Source organism: Anabrus simplex, chromosome 1 (assembly GCF_040414725.1).
Source record: "Anabrus simplex isolate iqAnaSimp1 chromosome 1, ASM4041472v1, whole genome shotgun sequence".
NCBI classification, from domain to species: domain Eukaryota; kingdom Metazoa; phylum Arthropoda; class Insecta; order Orthoptera; family Tettigoniidae; genus Anabrus; species Anabrus simplex.
This window is the reverse complement of record NC_090265.1, coordinates 741229282-741255472: the sequence shown is the minus strand read 5'-3', so window position 1 is coordinate 741255472 and position 26191 is coordinate 741229282. Positions and strand designations below refer to the sequence as shown.

Here is a 26191-nt window from a genome sequence, read left to right as displayed (position 1 = left end):
AACAGAGCGGGAAAACAGTTCACACAGAGTCATACGTATTGGATTCAACGGCTAACTGAGGCCAACAAGCGCGAGACAAGTTGGTGTTGCGATCTGGTGGTTCCCGACGGAACTACGAAGCTATAGGCATCTCCCCCCGATAGGCATCTCCCCCCGATCCACTCTATAAATGTGGTTATAAATTATTACACCTTGAAATACTAGCACAAAAATTACAGCACCAGCCGACACAAGGCCACACAGAATTCCTAGCTTGAACTCTGCTAATCTGCATCATACAGAACATTTGGCTGCAGGTGCAATTTTCACCCGATGTGAGTCGGAGTGAGCAGTACTAAAGCCTTCTGTGTAATGCCATTTCTTCATGGATGTAGCACCGGCCGGAGTGAAGTGAAGTCTGTCTCATACATGGGTGTGACAATATGGAAGCTGCTGGGGTGTGCCATGACCAGTGTGTCTGGTTGTTATGAAAGGTGTTGCTCATAGGGTCAATCGTGCTGCAATATCACTTTCTGGCCCAGTGAGGAAAGCAGTGGTAAACTACCTCACTTCTCGTCTTGCCTAGTACGCCTCATTTTAGTGCCACCTTCAGTTTCTCTCCAACCACATAGCCTTTGGTGGTGCTGTTTGAGGGTCCAACCAGCCTTTGTGTTGAGGACTAGATAAATGTATAATATACAGGAAACTGTTTCAATAACATGCCAATAGATTGCAGAAGAGATTAAAAATAGACAGATGTCATGCATTTAAGCATACAGTAGACCTGTGTTATCCGGAACACTGTTTTACAGATGTGCCATGCCAACTCCCCAAATTTAAGCGGGAGACTCCCTATTTTTGGTCCTTCCTCCCTCTCTCCTGATCGCGGAGACTCCCGATTTTGAGAACAGATTTGGTATTCCTGTATTTGTTTTGAAAATCCCAGGTTTTTCCTCATTCTTTAATGGGAGATTAAGAGCCCTATGCTTATAATGTTAAATTTACCATATTGATAACCCATTTTCTCATAAACTATTTCAGGTAGAGACTTGAAATTTTTACTGAAGGTTATTGAGCACTTATAATGTACACTGATCTACACTCAATATGATAGCTTACTTGGGGAATGTGTTTCAATTTATTTTTTTAAATTACTTTTTTTTTTTTTTTTGCCAAAATTTTGGAACATTTATTAACATAACTCCCAAAATATAAAAGCAATTTACATGAGTGTAGATCCATTGTACTAATAGATGTTACTTAGCTATATATGAAGATTTCAAGTGTCTATCTGTTATAGTTACTGAGATAATGGGTCATTTGTACAAGAAAAATATGTTTTTCAGAAATTAGGATTTAAAACATACACACATGATTATTGTAATAAATGTTCATACAATTACTATAAGCACCCTGCTCCATAGTCCGGATCCTGTTCCTTATCTTCCACACCCAGTTTATTGTTTCTTCTTTCTCTCCTAGCTCTTTTGGTCATATTCTGAGCTGCAATTTCTGCCTTTTGTATCCGTAATCGATCCAGTTCTTCGAAACATCTGACAGTACTTTTACCTCTTCTAACACCAAGTTCCTGTAGGACTTTATTATGCCATTTCTTGAACACTCCCTTGGTTTAGTCATTGTTGTAGGATATACGAATATAAGTAACATGAATATTTCACACCACAACCAAATAATATTGAAAGTAAAAATACTGAGAAGATACACACTCATTACAACAAATATAAAAAAATATCCTCCATTACTGTTTTGGCAATCCTGCCAACCTAAAATGAATATACCATGTCACCTGTTTTGGCAATCCTGCCAACCTAAAATAAATGAATATACCATGTCTCCACCTTCTACATAAAATACTTTCTGAGACAAGTTTTAGAAAAAAAGTGTTGCAGTATGGTGTGCCTCACAGATAAAAATGAAAGAATGTAAGCCATATTTAAATATTATTTTAAAAATACTTAGAACCATCATAATTTAACAAATGATACAACAAAATGAGCAAAAAAGACCCTGCTACAACTTGAGGCAAAAAAAAAAAAAAAAAGAAAACGTCATATTTTCACCAAAAGAGCTTTTAATCTCCCCTTAAGTTGCTGGAGAAAATTGATGTTTAGTGGGCAGTGGCAAGACAGACGCAATCAGCTGGTGCTGGTCTTAAATGACAGAATCTCTGACGTAACACTTTTTATTTTATCGTTTCCACTGCCCCCTTCTTACCGGGCATAGCTCAGCTGGAGAACGAGTGTCCCGAGGGTGGACCGTTCGTTGTCTGGCTTTACTTAATTTCGAAGGCAGGGTAAGAGACAAGGACCAGCGACAATAACACAAGAATATAAAACAACAGGTTCTGACATTTATTATAAACTAACACATTTAACAATAACAAATTTAATTAACAATCTTGATGAGAAATTAAATTTTTCTTCTCTGCCAGTTCCTCTTAACTGCATATAATCTCCACTATTCTCGGTCTACAATGTTTCTGTAAGTATACATAACGTTCATTAGCCTACTTCTGGCTCAACGAAATAATAACAAAATAAAATTTTTATAGGAGGACCAATAATGATATTATTCTTTATAAGTTAAAAATAAATTGAAAATTGTCGGATTCCTATTTATCTTGAATGTCGAATTACCAGATTTACTCATTCCAACATTTATTTCAAATAAATCCTTCCTTCTTTAATCGTGCTGAATAAAGCGTTACCTCAATAAAATTGAAAATTAATTAAACCAAAATCTTATCAAAAATATTACTCAAAATGTCTCCATTGGACTTAAATTCTGCACCATTGTGCCTGTACAATAATTATTCCTCTTAATCTTCCTCTAATATTTCGTCTGACAAACGTAAAGTTAATCTTTGCTATTTGACACTTCTAAAGAAATTTTTTAACATCGTAGGCTTTACAAAATTAAATAGTGAACCAAGTCCACGGAAATGATCCTTATTCATTGCCGTGTGATACTCTGAACCTCACTTTACTTAAATACCAAATAAAATCCACTAAAGATTTAAATTTCAAAAAGTTATGCCAACACAAACGACGCTGACAATCAGGTCTCAACGTGACGAACACGTGGTCTGGTCAAAATCATGGTCAAAGAAATTATCACAATGCATTGAAATAATATCAATCACACACACAGCATTCACACTAAGGCACACGAGAATTATTTACACTATTTACAACAAATTCTAGCCTTTGAATATTAATCTTTGATTTTTAGTCCTAATATTTGAAATTTCTCGATGACGGTATCGGGCAAAGAAAAATATTTTACGTCGCTCAGGAATGTGATGAAGTCTGGATAATCACTTAATTAAAGATGAAATTAACAATGTTGATCATGATAATATCGGCAGTAGATGTCTGAAGAAATTTGCCGACTACAAAAATGCGCATAGGACAGGTCAAATATAAGTATTCGCCTTCATGGTTCATGAGTCACAATATTATTACTCAACTCCACGTCTATCAATTAACACGTGCTCCATTTGAAGAAATTACGTTTAACAACACGTATTCTCCAAAATAAGACTCAATAAATGGATTCACAAGTCAATAACACACAGTAAATAATCCATCCTCAATAAAATATAATAAATGATCCGACGAGAATCTGCCATATTCCAGGCTCATATTCATCCTAATTGACCACACATTAACATCCTACACACAAGATCAAGCAATATTTAAACTCATGACCCTTATTCATTTATTTAACCCGAGATGAAAATTCATTATTATTATTATTATTATTATTATTATTATTATTATTATTAGATGTGCGAGATCTAAAATTCGCGGAAATTGGGATTTGACAATATGTCAGATGACACTAACACGCCTTAAATCACACATGAAGAAACTCTTACATAGAAATCCGGCGTAACAACATGCCATAAATCTGTCCCACACGACTTTTAAAAAAATTTCTAAAATTAAATTGTTAATTATCGGTGAGGACAATGAAATGGGACAGCTAGAATAATCGTAGAAGACACACACACGTTCTAGCTAAACTAAGAGATAAATAATCATCCACATTCACAAATTACAAAACTACCATCTCCCATGTGAAAGAAGAGTGAAAATATTCAAATCTACTGCAAGACTAGAAGAAATATTACCACTAATGAATAAGAAAGCATTATTTCTACAAAGATGAACAGATAAACATTAGTAAAGTGTACTTAAATGAATGATGGAACTGGATCTTCGCGGATGGTCTGGAACATGTGGTGAGTTATCTGTCCGGGGTCGCTATCTCCCCATGCCGGAGATTGCCTACATTTTTAGCAGATCATTGTAGCCACCGTGTTCCAAGTAGAGTTGCGGCAGGCTCCCTCTTCACAATGTAACAGCATCTTGAGACACTCGTTCCAACACGTGGCGATTTTCTTCTTTCTTCTCATGGAGTAGAGGCTGAAACTAACACAGTTTTAAGATATGCTCCACACACACGCGATGAAATTAATGATGGAAAAATACGTAACTTGTGTTAAAGAAATCTGCCAGCTCGTTGATCCAATTATAAGCAAAGAGTGGCTGGTTTTACTGTCAGATAATTAATTTAAGAAGTAACCATCTCGGAGTGGACAGTAAATATCACGTCTAAGTCCGCAGCATAAGAACATGCCAAAGAATCGAAGAGCAGAGAGAGTTTCTTCTGGAAACACGGGTTTTTATGCATATCCAGGGAAAGGGGTGTGGTACTATAATTGTCCGTAATTGGTCGACGTCTAGTGTTCAATTCTCAAAAGTACTTCTGCCCGAGATTTGACATGTGCTGTCCGCGTGTCCAGGCGACCTTGGCCTGCTCCCTCAGTGTGTCACGTGGGCCAGCTGATATATCCGCACAGAAAAAATCAGTACATTTCTCCCCTGCCAATAAGACTGGTTTTGAACTGTTGGAGCTGTCCCCGTTATGCAGGCTGGAGAATATTGCTCGCACTAATGAAATAAAATCTCACACACGCAAATACAATAAATGCTTATTGTATGCCAAATTTGAAGGGGACAGCACATAGCAGTGTCGACTGTGAGAATACTTTTTAGCATATTCACAAGGACAAAATTCAATTGAGATCAAAGCTTCCCGAAAAAGAATTGTGGAAAAAAAGTTGAACCTTAAAACCCATTCAGCAAGGAGAGTGCTTTGAGCATAAATCTAGTTCAGAAATTTATGAAGAGGCCTAAGGCAGTTTCAGTGAAGGGTCATGTATTCTAAGGCTCATATACATGCAGTATTTCAGTACTTATGAATTAATAAGAGAAATTAATTGAGTAGTATAATGTGTTAAATATTCTTCAAAGACGCCAACAATGATGTGTGGGGATATGCCGCAAAAATCATCTGACATTTTACTTTTGAAAGTTGGCACAAATGCATTTTACCAAAAACAAATATTTTCAGTAAGAACGAATTAAAGGAACATTATATATTGCAACCATGTGGATGAGCGCAGAATGCTTAGACTGCCTTCTTCCCTCCTCTGTTACCAACTCAGTTTATTTTATTTTTCATTGGTTCCATTGTATGCTATGTTAAATTATCACAAAGGGGGTGAGTGACGGAATGCTTGGATTCTGACATTCACTCCCTGCTTCCCTTATCTATTGTGAATGCAGTCTGTTTTTGGCTCTTTCATTAGTTCCATTGTTCGCTGTGTTAAGTTATGACAGAGGGGATGCATAACGGAATGTGTGGACTCCAGTCTTGACTGCCTCCTCCCCTTCTGTGTTACAACTCAGGTTGTGATGTGACAAATCAAATGCTTCTGACGTTCTGCTGATGAAACGGTGCTGTGACATAGCGGCTAGAAAACAATCTGAAAAGAAAAAACAAACGAATGAAGACTTTTTTTAAAAAAATAGTGTAATATGTAGAGTGTATGCACAATTACTACCCAAAGTTTTCATTAACCAAAACCACCTCCCCCCCCCCTTTTTTTTTTTTTGTTAACATAGGTTCTACTGTAGTTCTGGTCTGGTATAGGGAAATATATTCTTATTTGTATACAAATAAAATGGACTACACTGAATCCTGAGGTGGGCTGAGTGGCTCAGTCCAGTGGTATTTGAAAGGCTCAAATACGTCAGCCTCGTGTCAGTAGATTTACTGGCACGTAAAAGAACCCCCTGCGGGACTAAGTCCCGACACCTCAGCGTCTCAGAAAATCGTAAAAGTAGTTAGTGAATCCTGGTAGTCGTGTGATAGTGGAAAATTCAAGAGAAAAATGTAAATATTTTGGGAGACATTAAGTGGGTCTGCAGTCTTTTATAAAATGATCTGTCCGATAGATATTTCATTACCTGTTTATTTTGTTACATTTCGAATTCTCATAAAATGGTTGTTTCTGCTAGTTGGGAAAAAAATTAGATACTCTTGACCACTAAGGTACCGAGTATAGAGCTGATAATGTGGTACTTCAATGAGGAGGTGCCGGACAATTCAGAAATGCTCCCTTTGTGACAACAAAGGAATAAATATTATAAATATTCTGTAGAATTACACAAGAAGAAATTCTGATGTGATGAATTCAGTGTAGAGTTGGAGAATTTTTATCTTAGCTTGCATTCTGATGAATGTAACATTTTATATCTGTGCAGAATGAGATAACGGAATATACACATCCTCTACAGAATGTGCTCAGGTTCAAAATTATGAACCTATCCAGCAATTTCTAGAATTATAATTTAAACACTAATTCAAAACATATTAGACTTATGTTGAATTATTGTAATATACAGTACATACCATATTTCTCCAAATCCAAGACGACCCCCACTTTTTCCTTCAAAAAAATTTAATTTGTAAAATCACATGAATGCATTTTTAGACTATCTTTGTATTCACGCCAACATCGAACATTGGCTTTGGTTATGCCCTTTATTTTTTTTTTTTTTTTGCAGCTGCGCAATTATTCTTTATTTCTGCAGGTTTAATAACCATTAACTTAAAATTGCCATCATGATATCAGAAAGAACCCATTGAAGATTTGCCAGCAGTACCTGTTCCACACGTCTCTACAATATGATCCGTCACGAAATATTCCTGTTGCCTATAAAAATTTTACTAAGCGTCAGCTATAGTAGATACGTTATAACTCTGCCACTGAGTAGCCGTGGCCTTTCTAAGACTTTGAGGGCTCGCACATTTTGATGCCATTCTGCGGGTTTGAGTCTAATAGAATGTCATTCTCTCTTCACTATTTCCCAAGATCCAGAGACGTCACACACAGGCACTGTACAACCGGTTGCTGCAGATATAGATGTATAATAAAAAGGCGGACATTGATTGTCAACTAGTTTTGTGTGTGGGGGGGGGGGGGGGGGTTTGAAAAGAAGCAGTTTGGTTACTGTGGTAGCTGCCAGTGGTGTTCATTACTGTTAGGTCGCAAATCCAAGAACACCCTGCATTTTTTACTTCAGATTCTAAGAACAAAACGCTGTCTTGGATTCGGAGAAATACGGTATATATCAATGTGATTTTCTGCCATGATACGAAATGATGGTCCAACATCTGTATTTTTCACTTCACAACATAATCACTTAATCTCCAAAGTTAAGTTTTGAAAAAATTAATATTCCATCATTAAACTCTTAAAAAATGATAATACCAATAAAATGAAAACAATAATGCCATCCACTATTTTAAGTGATAAATTAAAGCAGATTACATTTCACCCGCGAGCAGGACAAGGTGGGCACTGGAGATCAGGTTGGCCGGTTAAGAGGATGTCCACTATGTGAGACATATGAGACAAGTGGTCCCAGAGTTGATCAAGCACTGTCCCAGTATTTTAGGAATTGAGAAATGCTACAAGGGGGGACGTCACACTGTGGATATCAACTGAACGGAACAAATCAAGTCGTGTATACGTTGACGGATTGTGTTTGTCCTATTTCTTAGTCTTTTATTATGTTTGCCTCTTCCATTTTTCTGTCTTTATCTGGCTTACTTCTTATCCTACAACCCCCTTGTCAAGATAGCCTGCTAGTAAGCAGGGGCTGAGACGAGATGACGAACACCTGCCCTACTTTCTTCTTCACTCCTCCCACACTGGCCTGTCCTATTATGTCTTCCTCTCTATAGACTGTATATGACTTGAAAGTGTAATTGATGTAGCCTAATTCTGAACTTCAGAGAATGAAATATCACAAGCTCATTACTTATTAGTTTTATGTGAAGTTTACCATCCTGTATAATGTTCATAAAAGTACTCTGATAAAGGCTGAGTTTTTAAATCTCCTTCCTAGACTGTCTGTATATTCCTAGAATTTTACTAAACAAGGGTTGTTTAATTTATGTGTACATTATAAGTGAGTGGAACCTGACATTGGGATCCACTCCTACTCAAATCATATTGTTAATTTTTGCATTCCATGTGATATTTAGATGGTAGACGGTCTGAAATACGTAATTAATTTGGAAGGTGCTGGCATGGGATCAGATTTTACTTGCACCACATTACAATGATGCATATTTATTTTTTTATTATTATTATTATTATTATTATTATTATTATTAAGCATGTTCCATATCCTTGCCCATAGTGAATCAGCCCATTATTGATATTCAGTTGTTTTTTTTTTTTTTTTTTCTATTTTAGAATTCCTTTTGTTATCTAGTTTCACAGTTTTGTTACAGTATATTTTAGTATCACAGCAGAAATGGAAAGTAGCAACGTTCGTTATTGCGTGAACTGTTCTACAATGTGGATGAAACTTGGGCGCTCAATGAGGAGTTGGTGCGTTCCATTTCTGTACACCTCAATGCTTTCAGAACAGAATGTGTATCTATTGAAAATAAATTAAATAAAAGCAAGATATATATGCACCTGTATATGTATTCTCAGTTTCTGGAGTGTTTTTGTTTATAATTTGTGAACCATCTTCAGACTTTGTTAAAGCCTATCACTTTGAAGAATATTTTCTGTGCAGATTCGATTGTTTGAGTCTTGATGATCCAGTGCACTGTATTACATAAGCTGCTGGTAATTTGTTGCCTCTGTGTCTTAATTTTGGCTGATTGCAGTAGTCTTTTTGTTTCTCTTCAAAAGTATGGGTGAATGTGATGGTGGTTATTGTTTTAAGTGGAAGTACAACTCCGCAACAGTCTAATCACAGGAATAAAATGGAAGAGTTCTGATGAGAGCGTTGGATTCAGGAGGTCAAATGGACTGTATCGCAATTGACCTAAGGCATTTGATAGGGTAGAACGTGGGAGACTACTGGCAAAAATGAGTGTAATTGGACTAGACAAAAGAGTGACTGAATGGGTCGCTATGTCCAGAAAATAGATCTCAGAGAACTAGAGTAGGCAAAGCTTTATCCGACCCTGTAATAATTAAGAGAGGACTTCCTCAAGGAAGTATTATTGGACATTTATGTTTTCTTATATATATGTATGAATGACTAGTTGATGTATCCGTATTTCGCTATGGAATTATACATTGTATCCAGAATTCTAGGTTAGGTAGTGTACATGTTGTGAGTAAGATTGTGTTAAATTGCATAGCTTTTAACGTTACCCTCGAAACGCGACAGGGAAGTCACCATTTATGTGAAGACTGGGTTAGGGAATTTCCATTGTAATGCTAGGCCCTCTTGCCTACCATCAGTCACAATCAAATTGCACAATTTTCATTATAATGGCAGACTCTCACTCTCCACCTGCCTGCTTACATCCTCAGAAAGACTGCCTTAGTGGTTTTCCCACCTGAAATCAACATAGATCATTACAATGACACCAGTAGGAACGTCGCAATTAAAAGTAATGCTGTCGTATGAAATACTCGATCAAATGAAAAACCTCACATTTTCTCATTTTTAACAAACAGTAGTACGCTGCCGATCTAATAGTCCAAAGTTCCAGAGCTGGAATGACCAGGCCGTAGACAGCTGTGAACACATTTATTTTCTGGGGGGGGGAGTGGAGAGTCCCACTCATCTGTTTCCTAGGAGTACCCGATGAGTTGGAAAATCTCAGTTCACTACACTGGCGGGGAGGAGAAACGCTAATTTGGAATAAAGTTAATGTAGAATTTAATAAAAATGAAGATGAAGAAGCTCTTCTAGAGAAATGGCTCATTTCAGGGTTGAATTCTGAGTCATTTAATGAACTGCGATGCTATAATTTGGAATAGGCCGAAATTGTAATTCTAGACCAGTTCGTAACTGAGCTTCTGCCATTATTCCGTTAATTGTGCACACTGATCAATTCAAACAGCGCATCAGAGTAAGAGGAATGGTATGCTAGAGAAGAAAGTTATCTAACTCTCCTGTTATTTTTTGCCAATATTCAGGCAGGCTGTTATACTCGCTACACAACAGTAATTCCATCTATCGGAGATGAGTGGCAGCATAAGAGACAAAGAACATCACAACAGTGGTCACCGTAATGTCATTGTTGATCAGTTTTATGAACTTTCGATATATTGTAGGCCTTCACATTTAGTTTTCTTCCGACTGAAGTATCATTCTTATCATAGTCGGTACAGTAAAAAAATAAAAATTATCGGATTTGTATTCTCTAAATTCTGTTACGTAGCGCTTTTCGATACGACCAATAACATAGGTATTAAAAAATTAAATTTTAGGCACCTACCACTAAACTACCATTTCATCCAGGGTGAATTAAATTGTTTATAGCTTAAACTGTAGTTTATTGTTTCCTGACTCTATATACCGATTTTCATTCAATTCAATTTTTTGTGGCTCAACATTGATATGCACTTAGCAACAAAAATACAAATTCATGAATATCTGTGTTATCATAGCCAGTACGGTAAAAATGTATAAGACATAAATGGTCGGAAATTTAATTTTATATAACTTTAGTTATGCAGTATTTATAATACTAATATAATGGTCCGTTATTGGACATTATAAATTTTCCAGCTAACTCATTCTTGGTTGCCTGCGTTTCGCCCTCTTGCTAAGTTGGGCTCATCATTGGTACTTAGCACACCTACCAAGACGCCATAGGCTACTTGAAGCCACCAGCAGTGCCACTGCACTAGTGATGCAAATTCCAGTGCCTTTGCTGGCACTGGTGTGTTCAGTGCCAGTACCAAGCACGCCACCGTGCCAAAACACCAGTGCCACGATGACTACTTATTCATTGGACTCGTATAAAAACGTTTATGCTTCATGTATTGACAAAAAAGGAACTACACATAGATATACCGTAATTTACATTAATATTTACATGCTAAATACTACAAAATAACCCTCAAATAAGTTTTCCACTCACATTCAAGAACAGTATTTTTTTCACTTTATTCGCTGGCAGTCTGTTTCGTCTGTTGGTCAAAATTTACATGCAAAATACTACAAAATAACCCTCAAATAAATTTTCCATTCACATTCAAGAACAGTATTTTTTTCAATTCATTCGCTGACAGTCTGTTAGTGAAAATTTGACCAGCTTTGGAAAACACACCTTCGGCAGGCGCGGATGTTGCTACAACACACAACTTCCGGACAGCTAAATAATAAAGGTTGGAATACCAAAGCTTTCTTCCCAACCAGGATTTTAACGGATCTGCCTGCCTAGCTACTAAGGGGTCTTCCAGGTACGACGAAGCATGTGCCCTTTTGACATGTTATCATCGATCTGAACGATATACAAGAATTACAAATATCTCACACTGCTATGTACTGGTTTTTATCATCTGGACTGAAATTGCTCCACAAAGGGCTAGATTTTCGTCTGCCATTGACATGGAATTCAAGACAATCCATAATATAACGAAAGAGAATAAAGCATAATGTGGCACGGTCCGGCAACACTTGGTAGGACGGGATGACCAGCAGGTACCCACTGTAGAAGCGATCTGTCCTGGCACTGGCACTGCCATTGACACCGGCACGGATCTGAGAAGCTCTGGCCTGTACACGTGCTGTGCCGTTGGCAGGAAGCAGTCACGTGGCCACAGTGCCAGCCGCCAGTGTCCGCCATACTGTTCAATTTACTTATGGAAAAGCGGACTTGATCGAGGTGTGTTCTTGTCCTTACTAACGGTATAAGTATGGTCAATATTCACGTCACAAACCGTTTTATTCTTGTAAACGTTTCACAGACTAATTTTTATGGCAGTGCCACTGGCACTGGTTCATTTTAAATCGTGGCACCGTGCCGTCTCTGGCACCGGGGTCAAAGCACGGTGCCAGTGCCTTCCTTACATCACTACACTGCACTATGAGAGACTATGTCTCATTTCCAAAAATTGATGCCTGCCTGGCCATCACATTATGCAGTATTTATTGATAGGACCACTAATAACATAAAAATTTGAGAGTTAAATTTTAGGCCTTCCCCTTAATCTACCATTTCACACACCATAAATAAAATTATTTATAGCCTAGATGTAGAGACTCATTCCCCAACTTTGCATATCGATTTTCATTCAATTTTCTTCAGCCGTTTTCTTGTGATATTTGTACATATATATTGACAGACAGAAATTCCGGAAAAGTAAAAAGTGCACTTCCTTGTTACTGTGAACACGACCGATATAGAAATACCATTCTTTTTAAATTCTGAGCAATGTTCAGACAAAACTCATATTTTATATCCATAGATATGAGTAAAGTGGAATCAGATATGAGGCTTTTGGCGGATGATGTTATTCTGTATAGAGTAATAAATAAGTTACAAGATTGTGAGCAACTGCAAAATGACCAGGTTAATATTGTGAGATGGGCAATGGGCAATGGTATGATAAACGGGGTTAAAAGTCAGGTTGTAAGTTTTGTTAATAGGAAAAGTCCTGTTTTAATTACTGCAATGATGGGGTGAAAGTTCCTTGTGGGGATCATTGTGAGTAGCTAGGTGTTAATATAAGGAAAGATCTTCACTGGGGTAATCACATAATTGGGATTGTAAATAAAGGGTACAGATCTCTGCACATGGTTATGAGGGTATTTAGGGGTTGTAGTAAGGATGTAAAAGAGAGGGCATATAAGTCTCTGCTAATACCTCAACTAGAGTATGGTTCCAGAGTATGGGACCCTCACCAGGATTACTTGATGCAAGAATTGGAAAAAATCCATAGAAAAGCAGCTCGATTTGCGACAAAAGCGTAGCATTACTGAAATGTCGCAAAGTTTGGGCTGGGAAGACTTGGGAGAAAGGAGACGAGCTGCTCGACTAAGTAGTATGTTATAGATGTAGATCTGATCACCAAGCAGGCATCGATTTTTGATGATGAGACAAAGTCTCTCATAGTGCAATGGCACTGCCGGTGGCTCCAAGTAGCCTATGCAGTGGCCTCCACGGTATGCACTAGCCATGTCTCTTGGTGGGTGTGCTATTTACCAACTGATGAGCCCAACTTAGCACACTGGGACGAAACTCTGGCAACCAGGAATGAGTTAGCTGGAAAATTTATGATGTCCAATAACGGACCAACAGTATTGGTATAAGTGGTATGTTCCGAGCTGTCAATGGAAAGAAAGCGTGGAATGACATTAGTAGATGAATAAGTTTGAGTGGTGTCTTTAAAAGTGGGACAGATCATAATGAGAAGATAAAGGTGCAAATATTCATTTACAGAAAGGGGAGTTAGGGATTGGAATAACTTACCAAGGGAGATGTTGAGTAAATTTCCATTTTCTTTGCAATAATTTTAGAAAAGGCTAGGAAAACAACAGGTAGGGAATCTGCCACCTGGATGACTGCCCTAAATGCAGATCAGTAGTGACTGATTGAAATGAAATGGAAGGTCGGAAGTCACAAGAGTTGACCAAGCGAAGTCAGATAAAAGATGAAAGTTAGGAGACAGGCGCAAATAAGTAGAAACTATGCCAAATTTAGCTAGGGGCCCTGTGGTCGCTAACTTGTGCCCCGTTTGGTTACCGTTGCTGTCATGGAGAGTTGCACATTTCTTGGGATCCTGTCCACATGGACATACTGTCGGGTCGCTGACTGCCGACAGACTAACAAAACCTATGAGCAGCTGCATGGTCGCTACACTGACGGGAGCAACCCATGAATAGACATATTGCCATCCACCCTTACATATCAGTAGGCTACATAATCAACCTGACTGTCCGGTTCGAGACAAACCAACCTGAAGAAGTTGACCTTGAAAAAGATAAATCTTTGAAACCACCAGTACCTTACTACAAAGACAAATACTTTACAAGCTTGAGTCCATAATCATTGGCCTCATGATCAGTGCCCTGCGGACCATTCCCCGGCTACTCCCTGTGGCAGACAAACACTACACCCTCGGTATCCCCTGCCAGTCGTAAGATGTGCTTAAAGGGGTGATGAAGGGATGGTGAAATTAGACTCATGAGACTACTTGCGATTAGTACCATTATGTGCGGACCACCATGGGTCAGCTTTACTTGCGACTAGTAACACGTGAGAAAAACTATGGGTCTACGTTACATAGGAACAGTGTCATTATGCGAGGAACATTACGGCTCTAGGCGTTATTTGTGATAAGTGTCATTGTGTACATTCTACCGGTCAGTTCCACTGAGTTCAGAATGAGTCTGCCTTACCTATGAGTAGTACCACTTTATGAGAAACACTATGTGTCTGTGTTGCCTGAGATTAGTACCACTATGTGAGGAAAACTATGGGTTTATGTTGCTTGTGGGCATTACCATAATGTGTGATACACAGTGAGTCCACATTGCCTATGATTAGTTCCACTATGTGAGCAATACCATGAGTATATACGACCAGTGGTTAGTTCCACTAAGTGAGGAATACCACGGGAATACCATGATTAGTCCCACTATGTGAGGAGCACAATGGGTTTGCGATATATGTGAGTGATGCCATTGTGTGTTACATACCCTGGGTCTACATTACCTGTGATTAGTACCATTATGAGGGGCCAGTGACCTGGATTTTGGACCCCTTTAGATAATAAGTATCATAGCAGTAATTGTCCGGCTAAATGGTTAGCAGGCTGGCCTTTGGTCACAGGGGCCCCGGGTTCGATTCCCGGTAGGGTCGGGAATTTTAACCTTAATTGGTTCATTTCGCAGACACGGGGGCTGAGTGTATGTGTAGTCTTCATCATCATTTCATCCTCATCCCGACGTCCAGGTTGCCTACGGGCGACAAATCAAAAGACCTGCATCGGGCGAGCCGAACTTGTCTTCAGACACTCCCGGCATTAAGTCATATGCCATTTCATTTTTTATCACACTAATTAAGGCATTGTGAATTGGATCCACTGATTGTTTTTGTTTCACAATCATTTATTAATCATCATTTGTTTTAGAGTCTAGTCATTGGATACATTTTGAAGTTTTCATTTTCATTTTGTTCACCTCGGAGCATTAGGGGGCTGTGACCTAGCTGTTAGGCACCATTAAGCAACACATCATCATCATCATCATCATCAACAACGCCCATTCCCTGGCTGCTACTGGACTTCTTGACTCTGTTATGACAGCCGCATTAAAGGGGTTGGTAGCCATCTCCAGAAACAGCAGCTGTAAACCTTAACAACCACTAGCACTTGCCTGTTTTCATTTAACTGAAGAAAAGAAAATATTGTGAATTATATATTCTTTGTCCTTGTGGCAGGTTACAAATGTTGTTGGAAGATATCTAATAAAATATAATAGGCACACAAATTGAAGAAGTTATTGACCAATAAATATTGGGCTAAGTCTTCGCACGTTGCAGTGTTATGTGTTTTTAGTACTCCTCTGTGGTAAGAAAGGATGGACTTTCACTTCAAACTTGTGTAAACGATTAGAGGCATTTGAAATGTGGACCTACCAGTGAATGCTTTGTATCTCGTGGATGGAAAGGAACACAAATACTGGAGTTTTGACGTGTCATTTCTGCCGTAATTGTGTGCAGAGTAAATCACTAACAACGTTTCCAAATGATGTTGTACTGGACAGGATTAATTTGAACATCTGCTGAAGTGACTGGAAAGTACTTGAATGGGTTAAATCCTTCTGGCAGGTCTGTATTACACCCATTAAAAAAAACTTGGCACACTTTCTAACACTGTATAGTCCAGATTTTTGTCAAGCATCATGCCTAAATTGTTGCATTTTATAATAGGCTAATGCAAACGTTTGTTAGGCTACTTTCTGAGATAAGTTTTACTGAAATGCATTCAGTAATTTTTTTAAATCGGGTACAATAGACATTGAAAGATTTTAATTAACTGCTTTTTAGTACGTAAAATGAGCTGTACTATAGGTTTAAGAATATATAAAAAGTTATCAAAACTACAATTTAATATTGCAAAAGTAAATAAACGATAGCTCTAGAACAGAGGTGCTCATGCTGGACATTCCATCCCGTGGGCGCCCAGCACTGCAAACAAGTGATGAGCGTATGCTACTCAACCACAGGCCATGAAGCTCTCCCAGTCGCTCTCGATCACTGCGGCGATACCCAAGTTTGAAATGGAGGGCAGATTTCCAGATCATTTTCAATTTATGTTGCTAGATATGTTATTTACGTTCATTGCAGTTTATGTATTTTGACTGGATATAGTAAAGAGTTAGGTCTACATCCTCAAATATTTTTATAATGTACATAATGAGTTACAATGTTTGCAATTAAATTTTAAAATGTGCTTTAGAAACATTTCTAATATAATACAGAGTTAAGGTGGATAAGCTGTGGCTTGTGGTTGTTTGGGTTTAAATTATCTGATAAACTCATCAACAACGCAATCATGCTTACCGCGAATAACGTCGGTTAGGTTATTTATTTGAAGGCATACCATACATCTATCTATGTATTTACATTGTTGTACTTCAATCTTGGATAGTAAATATCTATGTCCTCACTCGTGGTGAAACTCCCTCTCACCATTTAGAGGCTAACTGTTATCATCGGATGCATGTTAAATTTCAAATACTATTTTCAGAAATTCAGTGAACAGAGAAAGTCACACAACACAACAACACTGCAAAATCAAGCAATAAACTTGTTGAATTATATTTTATTACTTTTTGCTTAATGACTAGCAGGAATTTTACTTTTTAAACAATGGAAGTACTGCCACGTCCATCCAAGGAATTGTAAATCATAGCTTGTACGCTTAAACAAAAAAATCGTAATGTGTCAGTTTTCTTTGAATGAATAAATATAAGAAAATAAAACTGACTGTTTATATCGAGCACAGTATAAATCAATCCAGAATATCATGAAAAGGTCAGGGTTGAGTGTTTTTTGCAATTATAGAGCTTTATTTTAAATAGTGTATCCCAGTCAGCATTTCGCGGAGTAGTGGAGGAGAGTTTCGTAATCACAATTGAATGTCAATGCTCCCTCCCTTCTCTGCAAAGTGTGTCCACTCTCTCGCTTCACTGTGATATATGCTTGTTATGTAAACTGCCCGCATTTACGTCACGCCAGCCCAGCTGAGCACGTCTGTTCTAGAACGTTACGTCTGATGTATTGTGCTATACGAATGGCACAACACAGTGTGTATTTAAATGTAATGGACTGCTGAGTCTGGTAGCTGACAAATGCCCTTTTTCTGCTCTGATTTACATTTTCATAGACCGTACATTACGGTGAAAAAGGCTATAAAGGGCATCAGAAATGTAAGGTTGGCATAATTTGCGAAAAGAAGAAAAAGAAACATATTTCCTTAATCTGAGAAATAAGAAAAAATATTTAAAACATTTACATTTTTGTTGCATGGCTGGCAGGAAATTATTTTCCCATAGAAATTGAGGCTTTCACGAGGTGCTAAATCATGACAAGTTACTTTCCTATCTCTCGTAAAACACGGGAAATGTGCAATCCACTGCCTTATTAATGCAGACAAGTTTGCCTTTTTAAGGGTTTCGTAACACTAGCAGAATACCAAAAATGTATACTAGCACTTCTTTTTCCGGCCCCGCGGTGTAGGGGGCAACTCGTCCACCTGTCACACAGCGGCCCTGGGTTCGATTCCCGGCCAGGTCAGGGGTTTTCAATTGTAAATGATTAATATCCCTGGCCTGGGGACTGGGTGTTTGTGTCATCCTTAACGTTCCTTTCCTCACATTCAACACTACACTTCCGCAATTCCACTTGCACACAGGTTCCTCTCAAATGGATGGTGAAAGTGGTAGCAAAAGATCTGTAGAGATCGACGCTACGAACAAATAATTTTCTTTTTTAGCACTTCTTTGAGTTTCTAGCTTGAACTGTTTTGGTCATAACTGTAAAGAAAAGGAAGTCATCAGTGCCGATGATCAAATGGGTTCTTGGAAATTTACGAATTCCTTACTGCACTTTCTGGTTCTAGACTTGCCTCACAACTCCCACACCCGCCCTTTCGGCTAGCATCTTTATCTCGGATGCTTGCTGTGAAAACTGAATAAGTTAATAATATTATTGCTTTTTTGTATGAAATCAAATGAAAAGAGGTTCTTATAGGCTCAGAAAGTCAAAAATAGGTCTTAACTTCAAAATAGGTGCGTATAGGTACTATAAAACCTCATCTACTATGACAGTAGGTACATAATGCGGATAACTTTCGTGGATAGGCATGATAGCGTCTTACACAAAACATTAGGTAAAAACCTAAAGATCAGATGTCTTAATGACTGACAGATGAAATGATATTGGAGTGTGTTACTGGAATGAAAGATGAAGGAAAACCGGAGTATGTAGAGAAAAACTTGTCCCGCTTCCGCTTTTCCACCACAAATCTCGCATACAGTGACAGGGATTTGAATCATGGAACCCAGCAGAGGGAGACCGCGCACTGCCGTCTGAGCCATGGAGGCTCTACTGCTGAAGATAGTACAGGCTCTAAATAAAGGTGAGGATAAATGATAGTGATATTAAAGACAACTTTCAGTTGCAGAGGAAGAAGTGTCCTGTTACAGTGAGTGATCGTGGCAGAGAATCTGTCTGTATAAATGAATTAGAAATTTTTGTCTGTACACTTCAAATTTTATCTCTTATAGGTGTTCAAAGTCGAAAGTATGTTGTAACATAACTGGAAAACGGCATGACATAATTTCTTGAACCATGGTATTTTAAGTTCGAGCCCCATTGTCGTCAGCCCTGAAGATGGGTTTCCGTGGTGGTCCATTTTCACACCAGACAAGTGCTGGGACTGTACCTTAATTAAGGCCATGGCAACTTTTTTTTCCATTCCTAGGCCTTTTGTATACCATCATCGCCAAAAGACCTATCTGTGTTGGTCCATTCAGCCTCAGGAAGTCAACTGAGCACATGGGGGAGGATGTTCGATTCCCTCCTTGGCCATCCTCAAATTGGTTTTCCGTGGTTTCTCACTTCTCATTCAGGCAAATGCCTGGATAGTATGTAACATAAGGCCAGGGCCACGTCCTTCCCTCTTCCTTGTCTGTCCCTTCCAGTCTTCCCATCCTCCTGCAAGGTCCCTGTTCAACATAGCAGGTGAGGCTGCCTGGGTGATGTACTGGTCCTCCTGCCCAGTTTTATACCCCGACCCTAAGTCTCGCACTCCAGGACACTGCCCTTGAGGTGGTAGAGGTGGGATCCCTCAGCGAGTACAGGGAAGAGACCTACCTTGGAGGATAAACAGACCAATAAAATGAATGCTGTTAGTTTCTTGGACGTAGTATGTTCCAGTAATTCAGTATGAAAATAGCTCACTGCTGTTTTAATGCAAGGTCATTAGTCATGTGTTTAAATCTCCAATTGGATAAGAAATAAGAAGACAGTGCATGAAGGTGGGCTTTATGTTGTACATGTTAGGAGTGTGGCTAGGAGGTAAGGTAAGGTAGGAAACTGTTGTATTCGCTGATGCACCCTTGAGGGTTTTTGAACATGCCAGAGAGGGTGCAAGGAAGTCGGGAAGATTTGAGGGAGGAAGGACTGTGACAAGGGATGCAAGAGTTAACTGTAGTACAGATAATATGAAGTTTATATCTTGTGAATAGAGGGGACTACACGAGGAGGACTCATTCAACAGGAAGAAATGGAAGAGGAAAGTTAGTAACAGTGACCCCTAATTAAGAATAGACAAAAGCAGAGGAGAAGGAAGAAGAAGAAGACTTTTTATTTTAAGGAAAATGGTTGCGGCATTATGACAGAATTATACGATGGCATTTGTTCCCATCTCAAAATTCTGAAGAGGCAGTTGGAACCTTATTTTCCAACTACTGTAGTATTTGATGATTTTTCATGGATTTTCGAACCTTTCTCCTGTGATATTGAAAATAAATTTTCATGGCAGGAAAGAAAATAGTTCATTGAATTTTCACTTGACACTGGGCTTATATTGAAATTTGAAGCAGAAGGGAGTACAATGAACTGTTCAGAGATGCTTTAAAAATTACAATTAACTTTCCCTCTAGGTATCTGTATGAGAAAGGGTTTTCATCACTAACTGAAATAAAAACAAAGTATAGAGCTGTTTGTTCACCAGCAAACATCCAAATATTGAACAACTTTGCAAGGATTGGCTGGATCATCCATCTCGTTAATGTACGGTAAGTACCAATTACCAGGTAGCGATGATGAAAATTCTATTCTAAAAATAAATTGATAGCATGCAATTATTAAAAAACCCATATTAATTCTTCTTCTTAGCATTTATCCCGCTTAATTGCAGGGTCTGCTATTGTGCACTTTCTTTTCTACTTGATGTGTCTTTGTGCATCTTTAGGAGAGACTTTCGCCACATGCATGTCCTGAAGAATGTCAAGCAGGCGCGGTTCCATAATACGATCTGCAGAACCACCGGAATGAAATATGTAATACACAGCAATTAGCGATCCTATCCTTCCTATTGAGCGTTGATATCGAGTCACAGATCGATATCCATTCAGATACTGGTGTTGTTAGGATCTGTGAACGACAGAACATCAGGAGAGCATGTGTGTCGCTGAGGCCAGATCACCGGTATCTGAACAAGAAAATTACAGCAACTGTGGAAAGTTACACAGTATTCAGTGACCGTGTTTTAGCCATCCGTTTACGCTGGAGTAGCTCCATTCTGTGAAAAGCTTTTCTGGTGCAGACTGTGGCTCAGATCATAAACTACTTGCAGCCAGAATTAAAAAGCTTGCTCCTCCAAAAAAGTATGATGTCTCTAAGGTCCAAACTTCATACTCCATTGAGCAAGACATGAAAAGCATCCTGATGAGCTATGGCAAGAAATAGTCCTTCAGGATTTCAACAGCACAAGAACACGTACCATACAAGAAACCAGAGAACTGTCACAAATGGCTCTGCATGTACCATACAGACCGCAGATCAAAGGAGATCAGCCAAGGCTAATAGTAATGGAGATCTCGTTAGACAACTGAATGCGGATTTTCAGCGAGCTCTAAGGAAATACACTGGAGTCAGCAGTGCCATCAATTAGAAGAGGACTCCAAGAAGGGTCACACCTGGAACCTTTTCATACAGGTAAAGAAACTTCGAACTCCTTTTAGTGATGATGTAGATGTTCATTCCCATAGGGAACCTAAAATATTTGTCCCGAATGAGTAAATTTATAATACCAATTTAAATGGTCTGTTATTGGACATTATAAATTTTCCAGCTAACTCATTCTTGGTTGCCTGCGTTTCGCCCTCGCGTGCTAAGTTAAGCCGAAACGCAGGCAACCAAGAATGAGTTAGCTGGAAAATTTATAATCTCCTTTTAGTGCTCGTAAAGGAGCAATAAGATGCAAGGATGGGAAAATCTTGACTGTACAACAAAGTATACTGAACAGCTATATTCTCACAACGATAAAGGTGTTCCACCATATAGTGTTGAATCATATGAATTAGAACCAGATATCCTGCTGGAAGAAGTGGAATAGGCACTGAAACAGTACCAGATAATAAAGCTCCTGGTTTTGATTGTATCCCAGCCAAACTGCTAAAGCCTGTCCCTTTGGCAGCTATCACTGCTTTGTGCTGGACCACCTGGCCAAAGGGATGGAAAACTTCAATCTTTATCGCACTTCATAAGAAGAAAGGTGTCGGTGACTGCTCAAATTATTGTACCGTAGCTTGATTCCACACGCTAGCAAAGTTCTTCTAAAAATCAGAAACTTCTTGCATCCATCCTTGAAGCTCAGTTCTCTGATGTTAAAGCTGATTTCTGTCGAGGTCGTGGTACCCACGATCATATTGTTAATCTGTGGTGGATCATGGAGAAAGCACGTGAATACTAGAAAAGTCTACATGTGTTTTATTGACTACAGAGAAGCCTTTGACTGTGTTGGGTATGACAAACTATGGGAAGCCATGCTGGACTTGGGGGTACCCTTACATCTGACTCAGTTGATGCGTTTGCTTTATACAGAACAAGAGGCAGCAGTTCGCACACCATATGGCGACACTGAATGTTTTAAAACTGAAAAGGGTGTCCATCAAGGCTGCATTCATTCACTATTCCTTTTCAATCTGTATGCAGAAATAATTATGTGGAAGTTAAATTTAGAGGAACTCGACATTGGTGTGAAGATTGGAGGAAGAACTATAAACAATTTGAGATATGCTGATGATACAACCCTGCTGGCAAAAACAGAAGATCTAAAGCTTTTAATTTCCTGCCTTGAAGATGGAAGTGAGAAAATGGGCCTTTATCTCAATATTAAAAAGACCAAAGTTATAACTACGGATGAGTGTGGTACAGTTTGTCTAAAGCTAAATGGGTAGGAGATAGTGTGGGAGATTTCATCTTCTTAGGAGCCAAAATCAGTCAAAATGGAGATTGCGGTCCTGATATCAAGAGACAGATTTTGCATGGACAAATCGCTATGATGAATGTCCCCGATCTGGAAGAGCAGAGATATCAGTTTGGCTCCCGAGTACAGATTAGTCAATGTGATTATATTCCCACTGTTCATGTATGGATGTGAGAGCTGGATGCTGAAACAGGCAGACAAAAAGTAGATCAACGTTTTTGAGCTCTGGTGTTGGCGAAGACTCTTACGAATACCATGGACTGCAAAAATCACCAATACGGCAGTTTTAGAGCATATCAAGCCCTGTATGTCATTGGTTGGTAAGATTATGAAGCTGAGACTAGCATATTTTGCCCATGTTATGCAATCAAATGCATTGGAAAAAGCTATTATGCTAGGAATGATCAGTGGTACAAGAAGACCAGGTCACCAGAGGACTCGTTAGACTCCATTAAAACAGGCACTACCCTCACCCTGGAACAACTAAAGGAGGCAGTGTGGAACAGGACAACTTGGAGAGCGCTAATTCATTGAGTCGCCGATGGTCGGATTCGACTGAACGGATGACATCATCACACTAGAGGTAGCACTGGCGCCACCGTCTGCGAGAGAATTATTGCAGTGAGCAGAACATGTTGAAATCTCAGCTGTTAGGCAAAAAGCTCCTTCCGCTGTACTCATCAATGTAAATAGAGAACTTTTAAAACTGTGTGGATATTGATTGGTTTAAAATTCCTACATGTCAACATTCTCAGATACTGCAGTAGAGTTGTGATACTTCTGTTCAGAGAAAGAAAGCCCAAATAGCTTAAATACAGGAGAAATGCATGATAAAAGAAGATGGTTGTGATTAACACAAAATTAATTTACTGTTCATCTGAAGTTTTCAAACAATGTACTTTAAGATTGGGGATACGTGTATCTATCTGTCTTTTGTGTACATGGCCAGGACATAAGCATAATCGAAGTCATGCTTGGAAAAGCGGGTTAACATACACTTATTTAAAATGGAGAAAACTTGAGGTTTGTGAATGAGGCTGAAAAAAAATGAGACATTATCATCATTCATTTTTGTAAACATAAGGTCCATACAGACAGTATAATTTTTCATATATTATTACCCAAAACAAGACATCAAGAAATAAAGAAATTTTATATTAAACTTTTTCAATCCTTTACACACAGATGGTAATGAAAATATATATTTTTTAATATCTCAAAAATAATCATTACAGCTTTCTTTTACCCTCTTTTTAACATCTTATACTTTGTCTATTGCATTTTCAAAATAGTATAACTGTATCTCATCCCAGATATTTATGATTAAAGGTGTTATTTAACGGTTATCAGTACTATGGTCAAAAAATGGTTCATCAGAAATAGTCTCAGATTCTGGAATAGATTTAATTTTGGTAGTGTTCATGATAAACTGGTGGAATGTATTCCATCAGTTCCTGTAAATCTATCAGTTTTGCAGGATTTATAGCTCTTGGACCATGATATTTGGGGGAAATGTCTCACAACTAAGTGAAGGTCTAGCAGGTATTTTTTTCTCTCTCTCTCTCTCTCTCTCTCTCTCTCTCTCTAATGTCTGCAGAATCATAACTCTCAATTTCACCATAGTTATACTTTTTTTTTAAAAAGAGCTTAAAAGTTTGGTTTTAATTATTTTCAAACGAGTAATCTTGCTCAGCAGTACCTTTCGACCAGATTCTGACACTATTTTTCTCTGGACTTTATCGAGAAGAAAACATACCCGTTGTCATTTTGACAACACTGAAAGGATTTTTAACTCTAGTTTTCTTAACTAGCTCCATGCATTGATCAGGAACATAATTATAAGATACTTGCCTCTTTTATCAATAAGACCAAAGTCCCGGTCACATGGTAAAAATGTATGTCCGGGTACCAAATATTTATATACTACAATACATCATCAAACCTGCCAGATTGTGTTGGATACATCCAGAAACTAACCAAACTAAGGTTCTTGTTTTGACCAAAACAAGAATCAAAATTTTAGTAAGTGACGTTCTTTAGCAGGGATTGATTCTAAAGAATGCTTAATACATGAAATAAGGTCATCCGCTCCCCTCCCTGCAATGTCTTTCGACCACATAAACATTGTTGCATCATTATTAGAAACATAATTAATTCAAAAGTTGTATGTCTAAAGTTGACGTTTATAAAATGCAACTCCTACAGACAAAGGGGGGGGAGGGGGGTTGCAGACACTGCTGCATATCAAAAGCAATAACCATTACAGAATTATTATTACTTTTTGAAGATTCTGTGCCTTTCTTCAGATTTTCAGTTTCATATTAGCCTGTTTGGTATGAAAGATCAACTTACTGTAGATTCAAGTGCCATCCTTTTTTTTTTAAATGTTCTTTTCTGATGAAATTTGTACTTCAAGGCTATCACAAACTTTACGTGGTATTACAAAGCCAATACTGAAATACTTGTAGGATATTTTACGATACATGCCAAGGCTGAGAGGTTCCTTGTTATTGTATTTATAGGGAGAGTACATTTTGCATACATTTAGTTCTCGACTGAGCAGGAAAACTGTTGATGTGGGCTCGAACAAAAGTTTTGTAAAACACTGCAAAATTTCCATTAATGTGAATTTACTGCTTTACCTAGTGGTACATTATAAAAGTAAAACATCCAAGCTTACCTGAGGAGAACCGTGTGCTTTTTCTGTTGAATTACTCGAGACATTCACCCACTGCTTATGCTGAAGATGTCGGTTGGAGCAGTGGGTTAGCCCGTTCTTGACATTACAGATAGAGCAAATACAGAAACACAAGAACATTCGCCTTTTGTATTTAACCTAATATGATTCCTGGAGGATAGCCCAATATCACAAAATATAGCTCTCGTATTGAGCAACAGATGGCAGCACAGGCATGTCTTCAATTCTATCCAACGACGAAAACAATCTCTCCCGTACCAAGTGAATGCGCAATTTCTTAGGCTTACAAGTAATCATGAATATGTTTCTCCGTAATTATAGTGAATTCTTCCGAGTTAGGTAGTCCTGAAAATGAAAACAGGAACGTTAATACCCTAAGATAATATTCCTCCTCCATTAAGAAAGCATGCAGGTCTCGGAACCTCTGTAGATATGAGTGTGTCGATTCTAAATCAACGTTTTTCGATTAGCGGAAGAAAGGTTTTTTCTTGTTTTTTTACTTTTTAACTGTTGTTTTTGTACAAGTCAGTTATTTATATCGCCGATGTCCCTTGAAATTGGGGTCTTACAAATTGAGATGTATGTTTACCTGCATTTTTTTCTGTACATTTTCGGAAACTACAAAGCTGATAGGACATGGAGAAAGGCGTTTCCGCAGGGTTGGAGGAGGTTGTACACAAGCTCAGCTGGTACTTCCCATATTATGTAATACGAATTTAGGTGTGTGTAATACGCTTACTGCAATGGACTGGGTGTCACAGAGCGGAACCACCAACATAATTCAGCACGAACTGCCACTTGTTTCGAGCCAGCGCTTCTTAATATAAAATTAATATAATTAATACAGTTTTTAAAATGCT

General features: G+C 38.4%; 1 protein-coding gene across 7 annotated transcripts in view; it reads left to right on the top strand.

Annotated features, from left to right (window-relative positions):
* Window positions 1-26191, top strand: part of Daao1 (D-amino acid oxidase 1) — a 158790-nt gene that overhangs the window by 64778 nt on the left and 67821 nt on the right. The window lies entirely within an intron of this gene.